Genomic DNA, 12019 nt, shown 5'->3' on the forward strand with positions numbered 1-12019 from the left:
TGACTCTGTGTTCTTCTGCCTCTCAGATCCTGACATATCTGGTGATCAGTCAACTCCTGGAGAAAACTCTCGCTGCCTGGTACCTGCCTGTCTGCCCTCAGCCTCCGTCTCCGCCTCTGCCCTCAGCCAGCCAATCAGCCTCTGGACCCTCAAGGTTCCCCCCTGCTGGTCAGAATACCCCCTGAGCAGGTATTAACCCAAACCGCCGTTAAACAGCAAGTTTCCTGGATCCACTCTAACCGATCTGTCCTCCTCTAGTTGCTTCCCTCCCGTGACCAGCCTGACGAACCAAGACCCCGTTCACATTTCTCTGAAAATATTGTCAATAAACCTTTTAACTTTTTTCCTGTCTCTTGAGTGTTTCTGCATGTGGGTTAGAAGATTAGACCCCAACATGACACAGACCTTTCTTTGTTGATCAGTGTAAAGAAACTAAATGAGATTTAAATGGCAGATATGATAGAAAAGCCTACACATTACAGCTGCTCAGAAACAGAAAAAGTTCATATGAAGGAACAAAATGCTGTTTTTTTTTCATTCACAGCTGATCCCATCTACAGAAAAGTTGGTGGCTCAGTTGTTCTGTATCCAGATGAGTTTTCAAAGCCCATCAAGGAAGCAACATGGAAGCACAACTCAGACTTCGTCTTGGAGTGGTTTGGGAAGGAAATCATTAGCTACAGAAATTTTGAAGGTAGGTTGACCCGCTGGCTAGAAAACAAAGGTGTATAAAGTACTCAAAACAAATACCAACTAAAAATAGCTCAACATGAAATTGATTTGGTTATAATGAAGTCCTTATGCAAAAGTGAGAAAATTGTTCCAAACTGTTACGTTCAAAATTGTAGGTTCATAATAAATAAACTGAGTCCGCACAGAATAGGGATTTTTAGCTCCTGCAGGAGGAGAGAGCCACGTTCAGCCACATCTGCTCTCTGATGGGTCTCCTCAGCAGAAACCTTTTTATTAGCAGATCATAACACATGGGGTGGGTTACAGAACAGTGTCCTTCTGACAAGGCAATTGATCAGGTCATAGGACAAAATACTCCTCTGATTGAATCACAGAATAGAGCGGTCTCCCGATAACTGTGATTATCCTTGCACAAACATCAGCAGTTTTCTACCAAAGTTGCATGACAGTTTGCAGTAAACAAAGTTAAGCATCTCATTTCTTTAATGTTCTATATGGACATGCATTAATTTTATAATCATCATTGAATAAACCTGACACAAACCACTTTTTTTACCCCAAGTTTGAAGACGTTTTGCTTCTAATCCATAAAGCTTTCTCAATAAAAAATGTCTGGAGTAGTGTGGATCTCCAGGATTTATAGAATAAGAAAAGCCCAACAAAAGCCTTGTTATGGCTTAGAAAACATGCAAACATTGAATCGAAACAGGTCCACCACTTGTAATGGGGAGTCATTAGGATCATTATTGGCCTGGCAAAGAACAGAAACACATCAATGACTATGACCCGAATGACTGAGAATCTTCACCAGCATTGTTTGTCGTCCATAAGAACTCAGAATAACACAAAAACCTGTTATCTGTCTGAGAGACGTAGACACAAGACACAAGACAAAACTAAAGTGAATTGTGTAAAAATATCTTAGAAGCAAAACAGAAGAAACTACACTTCATTTTAGCTCCAATAATGCAGGATGTTTTAGCAGTGACTTGGTTTATCAGCTTTCAGGACAACACCGGTACTTTACCTGTCCTCACATCATAGTGACTCTGATTTGCGATCTGATTGATGGTTAAGAAACTTAACTTTATCTTAAGTAAAAGTGTCAGCATAGGTTGAGGACCCAAGTGCAGAGATGAGGAGGCTATTACCAAAAAAAAAAAAACGAAAAAAAAAACAAAAAAAAACCAGGAGACGTCAGGGGAAAACACACATAAGGAGCCAAGTAAGCAACAAGAAACCAGCAATGAGGGACTGCAGAGGAGATGTATATGTGGGAGTCAGAAACAATGGGAGGACTCATTATCTGATAGGGAGCAGGTTTAGACAGAAATAACCAGAAGGAGATAAGGGAAAAGAGACCACAAGGGGGCAACAGAGAGCAACTCAAAAAATACAAGACTGCCTAAATATAACACAGAATGGAAAAGAAACAATGAACAAGAAAACACAGAATAACAAAAAAAAATTCCTATCATAATAAATACTGACCATGTTTTAATTCTTAGCAAGTAACAAATGTCTCAGATATTTTAGTAAAGTAAAATGATAGTGTCTAATGCAACAAATTAGAGGAAACACCAACATTGAAAGGATAGTACTCAGTAAAGCACAGATTCACAAAAAAAACTGTCCAAAGCTTTTTTACACGAAGCCATCAGTGAGATTTTTGTTGTTGAAAAACCTGACAATATACAATTGGACACATGTAACAAACAGAAAACCTATTATAACATTGCATGAAAATTCCAAATGTATCCCAAATTATGCAAATAACTTATCTAATTTGGCCTTTTGAAAATATATAGTTTTTTTTTCCCCCTGTCAAAATGTTTAATGACAATTCAGGTTTCAAAAAATGAGAATTTTATACAACATGTAGCCTTTAAAGAGTGAAGTATTGTAGAAACTAGCACCTTGTATAAAGCCAAATGTTGCAATATGTACAATTTGCTTTACATAAACATCTAAAGCGGGGGTCTTCAACAGGGGAATTTTTTCCACGAATTAGCGCCTAATGTCTTTAAATCCAAATTAACATGAATTCAACACACTGTAGTAAACAGATAGATGGAGGCAGAAGATGTCTTTCAGTCATCAATGCAAACATTCAGCGACACACAGGAGCTCTTTCAAGCTAGGCACCGGTTTATTCACAACACCTGTCCCATCAACCAGGAATCAGAAATACTTTAATAATCCCAGGGTGAAATTTTTGAATATCAAAAACTTAAGTGTCTTGTAAAGTCAGTTTCACCCACTACTCCCATTTCCTTTTTTTTGTAATTTAAAAAACTGCCTTATAATGGCGTGACAATCCTGAACTTAATCAATCATTTTTACGACAATAAGAAACCAACACTAATTGCATTTATATATATACAGGAATTAAAAACAAAAAATTCCAACAAGCTCTATGGGCCTTTTTGCCTGGGTCTTTCTATAGAAATAAACAGTAAAATAATAATAAATAATTATAACTATGAGCAGTTTTTTAAAAGTTTAACGCACACATCACACCTATTGAGAAGCATGTGAAGTTTAAAAACTATGCACTATGATCAGATCAGTAACTCTGTGCTGATGTTGGTATCACAAGAAAAAAAAAAAACTGGCAGCTAGTCTTCCTGGTGCTGCGTACTACCCAATATATACAGCCACTACCATACAGACTATATTTTCACTGTGGACCAATAGGCTTTTCAAGCTCATGTTGTCATGAATTAGCTGTCTGTGTTGCATTCACCTGAGCATATCATAGGGCTTTTCAGTTAATTTCTTACATCCCCAGGGAAAAAAAGGAAAAATGGATTGATGAGGGCTAGAGCTGGGTGTTCCTAGTCTAGGAAATGCCTCTGTTATACACTTTTGCAAGAAAATATCATAAAACCCAAGAACCTGCAGATTAACAATATCCATGATGTCTTTATCTGGATCCTGCTTCCAGGTCGCTGTGACTTTGATAAAACAAGTGGAAATTTGACCATCAACAGTCTGACTCTAGAGGATAGCGGCAGCTACATAGCTGAGATCAACAACAAAGTTCTGGAGAAGAAGGAACTCCAGGTTATCAGTGAGTTCAGCAGGTTTGACTGAGGTTTGTTAGGTTTTAACCTGAATCAAGTTGAGATAATCTGTTCCTGTTTCTGTCAGAACCGGTCCCAAAACCCACAGTGTCCATAAAGTCCAACCATGAGAAGGATGCCTGGAGTCTCACCTGTGAAGCCCAAGTCACTGCTGACTTTGGACCTGTGATGTATAAATGGAAAACAGGTGACACAGAGTTGTCCACCGACAAGGAGCTGCTGATAACAACGGTATGAGGATGAGAACCCCTGGAAGAACTCAGTAGAACCTTCATGGTTTGGTTTAGAGCTGTTTTCTATTTATTTCTCAGGAGAATAAGGAAAGCTCCTTTTTCTGTGAGTTGGTAAACCCTGTCAGCAGCAGCTCCAGTGAAACAGTGGAAAACCCCTTTATCATAGGTGAGTTTAAAATATTCCCATCTATTTTTTATCTTTTCCACCTTCAGTTGTCAAAGAAACATCTTCCCAAAGCATTCAGGACAGTCCTGAATTCTTAGCTTTTGCACGAAAGTGCACGTACAATCCCGAATTTCAACCAACCTCATCTGGTCACCCTATATCAGGATCATCTGTGATGTGGGCTGCACTTTGTGGCGCCTGGGTTTTGCTCAGGGACCCAGATGGGAGGCTATTGGGATCGAACCGGATACTTGCAACTTTCTCAGAGCACAAGCACACTGCTCTAACCACTTGGCAAACACTCCTTTGGTTTATACCTATTAGAGCCTAGGATTTATGGGGTTTTTCTGCATGCAATCACCCACAGTCATTCGCTCGCTGTTTTAGCATAATTTTACTCACCGCTGTTCTCCATCCCTCCTTGGACTACAGTCAACATTTGGCTTCCTGGAAAAGTATCTCAAAGTTGTGGCCACAGTCTTTAGCCAGAGTTCACTTCACGCATTGGAATCCTCCGGTATATTGCCATCTGATTCGAAGGACCAAATAAAATTTAAGTTTAAACACCCAAACACTTATCAAATAACCTGAGGAAGAAGGAGAGGCAGAGATGTCCTCTGTTAGTCTGCCACCACTCTGAAGGACCTCTGCTGTTTTCCTCGCTCTTTATTGTAAAAAAGGGAGTCCCTAGTAACAATAGGTCATGCTGGAGCTTTAAAGACATTTGTGGGGAGAAACATGAAGAACATTCACTTCCTGGCACCGGCAAGGAATACTTTCACCAGGGTCTAGTAAAGATACAAAGAATAATCAAGGTTAATACAGGATGAGATTAAATAAATTTAAATAGCTCCAACAGGTACACTGTTAACTATATAACTATTGCATTGCCTTGAAATCGTACCTCATTTTAAAGCATAAATACATTTTGGGAAGAAGAAAAAAAAAGGTGAACATCCAGCTCTAAAGTCTTATAAAGCCTCTGATATTTCATGCTTCTCATCAGCCTCCTTGTACCCCCGTGATTTAAACTCCTAGACTCTTAACAGTTTATTGTTTTTAATGCTTAACTCTTTCATTTCAGAGAATCCTGCTTTAGCAGTGGCTGTAGCGGTTGGGATCATCCTGCTGGTTGCAGCAGTGATTGGAGCTGTTACCTTTTGTATCTGGAAATGTGGTGAGACTGCACAGAAAATATAACAATTACTTTTCTGTTTTATTACATTTGTTTGTTAACCTGTCGATGGGTCAGTGTTTTTTGGAGGTCTGGTATACAAACAGCCCATTTATCTTCCTTCAACAAATAATAAAATAATTTGTGAATAAGATTAAAAGATAGAACCATTACCAGTAATCCCAGCAGGTTACTAGAAAGATTTGTTGATGTGAATTAAACAAGACTTTGAGGCTCCGACCCCGGCAGTATGCCTTGATGATAAGAATGACATGTGCTCTAATGAATAGCCACATCTGGATGAATGAATATGAAAACTGAGGAGGACCACAGACCAGTTTTAGAGGGGAAGTTTATAAAATGCCTAAACTGGAGGGGAGCTGGGGGCCGCCATTGTCCAGGCTACTGGGTTCGGTCGTTCCCCACTTGCTCCCTGCCCCTGTCCGCGGGGGTTTGATTTTGAAATTGCCCCCGGACATTGTAGACCAGTTGTAGAGGGAAAGTTTAGAAAATGCCTGGGGTGGTAGCAATCTTGTTGCCTCCATGCTAAATGAATTACCTAAACCAGGGGTGCCCAACCGTTTTTAAACCAAGATGTACTTTTGAAGTTGATGGCATGCCGAGATCTACCAAGCCAAACACAAGGGATGGGCAGTATTTGTTTTTTATTTGCACAGGTGGAGAATAAATAGTAAGTCCAACATATGTATATATATATATATATATATATATATATATATATATATATATATATATATATATATATATATATATATATATATATATATATATATATGTGTGTCAGAGAGCTGTTCCAAACTAAATTTCCTTTTTGTTTTACACTTGTGTAAACAAAATGACAAAAAAAATCTAAGTCTAAGATCACTTCAAAGCAGGAAGAAGGAGAAACTTCACTGGGCATTGGCAGAGAAACTGGCAGATGGATCAAAATTCAACAAGAAAACAGATAAAAATAGGAAAACACTAAGTACAAACTATATGGATATGAAGATGTAACATACAGCAGAATGGGTTGTTGACTGTTTCTTTAATTTCGGGCAAAAGTTCCTGTGATGTTATGAGCCGGAAAGCTCTTGAACTCCAATATCCAGCATGCAATGGGGCGCGTGGCGTCACGGGTTTGAGGCTAATGAGGGCATTTCTGAATGTAGCTTGCTACTGAAGGTTCTGTGGAACTTTCGAAATAAATATACAGAACAAGTTTACGCGCCTCGTCTGTTCTGTATAGAATCGAAGAACAACACAGTTCCAACAATCTTTCGAAGAATCTGCCAAGGCTCAGCCACCAGTGTGGTCTGCACCTGCCTACTTGAGCTGGACACAGAATAAACGCCTCTGAAAACTCCCGCCCGAACAGAGCAAGTGATCTTCATTGCAACGTCCATGACATGCTTCATATTTAAAATACTGCCGCACAGCTGTTGATGAATGATGCAGCGGTTGATCCAAAAAATCCGGAAAGGTTTCAGACAGCTTGAACAGAGCAACGAATCCAGCAGTGCGCCCAACCATACATGGAGTCCCATCAGTTGTGATAGATATTATTATCTCATTATCTCTTCAGATTCCTCTTCGCCCTTTAGAGTCCCTGGTAACAACCTAGCAACCGTGGCAAACCATGCCCAGCAATCAGCATATATAAAAAAAAGGTTCCCTGCATACTTTTTATGTCGTTGGCCTCTCGTGATCAATGATTTGATTAGTGTTTTTTAAAACGTTTTTTTATTTTGGTTTTGTCATTGCCATAAATAGGTCTACATTGTACTTCTCGCGATCGACTGAAACTCTGCCCGCGATCGACTGGTAGATCGCGATTGACTGGTTGGGCACCCCTGACCTAAACTGAGATTTATTGCGCTGGGAATAGTACAAGTATAAGAAGCTGGGCTGCTATCATAGGAAAGCTTTCTGATAGATAACGGGATTGCTAATTAGCTTATTAGTGACGTTCAGCTGAACCTACATAAAGCAGCGTTGGGCAGAGGCACCATTATACAGCAATCAAGAAGATGCATGAAACTTCCCTTAGAATGTTGCACATAGATGATTCCTAGAGATACTCTGAGGAGCAGATTAAATGAAGGATTATATGGAGAGCTGAAACCTGAAATCCACCCTGACTGGTGGATAGAAGGTGCCAAGAAATATCCCTAAGGACCTAAGGACAAGCTGCATCTGCACAACTGTATAGGTCAGCAGCATAAACATTGTCGTTAAAGATTCCAACCAACTTAAGAATTTGCTCATAGCTTTTTTTTCCCTTATCTACTGACACACATGCAGCAGTGTTAATTTTGTCAGCTTTCTTTAATTTAGACTTTGTCACAATGACAAAAAACAATTTTAGTCTTGGACACATTTAGTCATTGTCTTTCTGTTTTAGACTTAGTCTAAATGAAGAAAATCAATTTTAGTCTTTGTTAAATTTTAAGTTGGGCTTCCACTGATAATCGCTTTTTATAGTTTTTATGCACGTGTTCAACTCTGGGTGGACCTACCCCAGAGTTGATTGAACTAATTCATAGCAGCTGTTGTGAACCTAAAACTCAGAGTTCTCGACCTTAGGCTAGGTTAATTAGGGTGGCAGATTTGAATCTTAAGCTACGTTCACACTGCAGACCTTGATGCTCAATTTCAATTTTTTTCATATAGCCAAATATATGCGACTTGTATGTGATCTCCTGTGTTAACTGCAGTCATACAACGCAAGTGTCCCGCATGCGCAGTAGAGGACGCAATGGCGTCACAGGCCAGCATGCTCTTTTTTTCGGGAAGTAAACATGGATGGTAGTGCTGGTGCACATCTAGTGATCTTTTCCTACCATAAAACCAGTGTGCGAAATACCTGTCAATATTTGGGGGGGTCCCCATCTCTCAATTGTTTCACAATACCGATCTAAATTTTCTCAATATGCAGTCGACCTATAAAAGTCAAAGTCAGCTTTAATGTTAATTCTTCAGATTCACCAGACATACAAGGACTCGAGAGGACGTTTCTCATTCCCCAACAGTGAAACAGATACAGTGCACAGGCACAACAGATAAGATCAGTTCATAATACTAAAATTTAAACATTCTTTTTCACAATAAAATATAAAATGTACAATATAAAATATGCAATACTTATGCTAGTGCAAAAAGGCAGATGGTAATGGCAGCAGAAAAAATTGTATTCTTATTATTACCAATTATGTAAGATATAGCATTTGTAACAGTAATAATACAAAAGAACAGTAAATAAACATAGAATTAATAGTAGTGCAGGAGACAGTTTGTCCGGAGTGATTTTTTTTTTTGAGGGGGGCTCAGCTTCCTGACAGCTTGGTGGAGGAAGCTTTCTGTGAATCTGGTGGAGTGGGCAAGAGCCTGAACAGACACCCCCAGATTCCACATACTCCGTCAGCGCTCCGCTCCGCCCCACTGACGTACATCTTTCGGACTACTTGTCTTTCATGTAAATCAATTAGAGCTGTTCCACATCCATCGCTACGCCTCCGTCCACGTACATCTTCTCCGTCCGTCACCGACAAAATACGGAGCCGAGCTATTTTTTGCTCCGCTCCGGTCCGGCCAGGTCAAGATCCGCAATTGCAATCGCACCAAACAGGAAAAAGAACATCGAGAAATTCCGGTTCGTCAAGTTAAAATATAGTAGCACCAGCTCTGTAACTAGAAATTATAGCATATTTCTTATATATTCCCCAAAAAAAACTAACAGTTTATTAAAATGATTGGATGCAAACTATTGGTTATTCACCAACCAGGAAGCACATTTCTCATCTCCATCAAAATATTTATTTTATACCGAGGGATTTTATACCGAAGTTTAATCAAATCCATTCAAAATAAACTTCTTATTGCAGGAATAGATGAAGAGATGCTGAGTTTGGAAGTAGAGAACAAACGAAGTTCATAAAAAAAAAGCAGTTTTGAATGATCCTAGTTATCCCCGTTACAAAGATCTACAACAAAAAATGATATTTGGGCAGAAACTGAACATCTGCTGGATGATGGTGGGATTTTTTTAATGCGTCATATTAAATTAAGCGTTCATAGAGTTACAGGAATGAGTGACTTTAATTGAATGCATTTTTATTAAAGAATTATAAATGCCACGATAAACATATTTAATTAATTTTAGTGCCAATCAAGGCCTTAATTTAAAAATAATTAATGAATTCTAATTATTTTTAATGATCGGCGGAAACTTTGGTTCATTTCCGCATGTTTTGCTGCTTTGATTTTAAACATCTCGGGCATGCCATCTACGATCTCCAAGGAACTCACAGCGGAGCGGACGGGAGCCACAGCGGAGGCTGTAGGCTTTGCTTTGCGCAGGCGGTCTGGAGAGCAGCGGGGCGGAGCGGAGTGCTGACGGAGTATGTGGGATTTCGGCGACAGTCAGTCTAGGAAAACACACAATCGCACAAAGACTGTCTGTCTCTGTCTCTCTGTCTGTCTCTCTCTTTCATGCACGCACATGTCCTGCTTTAATCCAGTTTCTGACAAATGGAACTGGGTCGAATTTGTCCAGAGGTCCGTTGAGGTCCACAAACAGGAGTGAAGACCTGCTGTTTTCGTGCAATCTGTTCCGCGTTGCCCTTGTTATTAACTGCGGAAAAGCACATGGCTAATTTGCATGCACGAGCAGGATTGGCTGGCTCCACTTGGCAAAATACAGAACATATTTGTGAATAAAGGTTTTGAATTTTAATACTGGACATGTTGAGCTTAAAAACATTTTAGTGCCCATTAGTGACAAAAAACTATTTTATTTTCAATTTTTTTGAAACAATTTAAGACCCCCTTTAAATTTTGCTTTTGATGCTTTCAGGGGGTCTCATGGGTTAATCGGGGGGGTCGGGCCCCCCCGGACCCCCCCGTATTTCGCACTCTTTGTCTGGGGCCTGTCTCCTTGAGAGGGTTTGGACACTCTTCTACTCTGGAGTTGCCCCATTGGTGAGAGGTACTGAGCAGGAGTGGGCATACTTGTTGCCCCTCATTTTTTTGATCGGTTTTCACTGTTGTTTGAGCTTATGCTCCAAACATCAGGTCAAATTATCCACTCTTTTTGAAGTCCTTAGGGGGTACTGGACAATGCTTCTCCTGGAGACTCCTTTGTGTTGCTGAGTGACTTCGGTGCTCAAGTGGGAAATGACAGTGAAACCTGGTGAGGTATCGATGATAAATGGCCAACGTGATCTGAACCTGATCGAGATTCTGTTGTTGGACTTCTGTGCTCACCATAGATTGTCCATAATAAACCCCCTCTAAACCATGTTGAAGCACAGGGGGGGTTGAAATAGGATTCATTTAGTTGTTTCAACTGAGCTGCACCTGCACATCTTGGACACATGATTGAAGAGAGGGGTGGAGCTGTCCACCTGCCACTATCAGTTGGTGAGTCGACTCCAATAGCAAGGGAGCAAGATGGTCGGATGTGGCAGGCCCAAATATTTTGTGAGGTTTGCAGGGAACATGGAGTGATGTTCCTCTATCTTCCACCTCTGTGGAGGCTTTCTTGGGGAGACTCCATGGCTCCACCATGGGGAGAAGGCATTAGCTGACCGGTGTTTGCAATGGAGGTCGGAGGAAGAAACAATCCTTTTATGGCTAAATTTACAGCATTTCAATCTTAAAATCTCACAGGGAAAGAAAAAGACAATTAGAAGAATTTTATTGATACAATTACTTTAGTCTTTGGCATTCAGACCTCGGCAGAAAACATGAACTTTTTTTAAAAATTGAAAAAATATTTTTTTTTATTTTATATTTCAGTTCAAAGCAGTCAGACTGTGCTGTAGTTCACATTACATTCATAAGGTCATCATGGTTCTGTTCAAAGGTATTGACGTGTTCTATCACTATTACCAAATGTCACATAGCTATATTGTGTGCCACTAATAGATTGTGTCTTATTGACAGGTTGCAGTTAAGGTTAATATCTTTTTGTTCAGTATTCTTTCATTCTTCTGGGTCTGACTCCACTGTTGTACTCTCACATCTTTCAGTTTTCTTTGAGAACAACAATATGAATCCAGCCCCACTGAGTAAAGTGGAAGTAACTGAAGGGGAACTAAAACCTGACCGGAGTGGAGATTCTGCTGATGTGCAGCTTAAAACAGGTGAGATTTAGCAAAATCCAAATAACATATCGATAACATACATTCATTCAGTCTGTTACAAGCCCAGAAGCCAGTGCTCAATCTGGTAACATAGTTTGACACAGAGGAATCTGTTAGTCTGAAACAGGGATGTAAACAAACAATAAACTTACAATTAATGGTGAATTGATGGTTAATTAAATAAGAATTATTCCATCTGATCAATTGATAATGTTCACTTGGAGGCAGTTTCTTTCAGTGTTGCAGTGTTACTTTAGTCCAGTAGAGGGCGACAATGTTGATTCTAAAGCAGAGCTACTGAAGCTTGTTCAATCAGTGGTGGGTAGATAGGTAGGTAGGTAGTTCATTTCAGGTTTACAATCAACAGCCTTGAGATGATGTTGGAGAAACTTATAGATGTGTTTTACTGTTAATTATAGTTCCAAGGCCATCATTTCTGATGCCATAAATCATGGGAAAGGAGCCCAACCAACCCAAGTTTATTCAGACATACTTTCAGTAGATGAGGTCTCTCTATTAAA

At 39.7% G+C, this 12019-nt stretch overlaps 1 protein-coding gene across 1 annotated transcript in view; it reads right to left on the reverse strand.

The window, feature by feature from the left end:
* Window positions 1-12019, reverse strand: part of LOC119794424 (CD48 antigen-like) — a 169830-nt gene that overhangs the window by 21419 nt on the left and 136392 nt on the right. The gene's annotated exons all lie outside the window — the stretch shown is intronic.

This window comes from Cyprinodon tularosa, unplaced genomic scaffold (genome assembly GCF_016077235.1).
Source record: "Cyprinodon tularosa strain WSP-4 unplaced genomic scaffold, ASM1607723v1 ctg48, whole genome shotgun sequence".
NCBI classification, from domain to species: domain Eukaryota; kingdom Metazoa; phylum Chordata; class Actinopteri; order Cyprinodontiformes; family Cyprinodontidae; genus Cyprinodon; species Cyprinodon tularosa.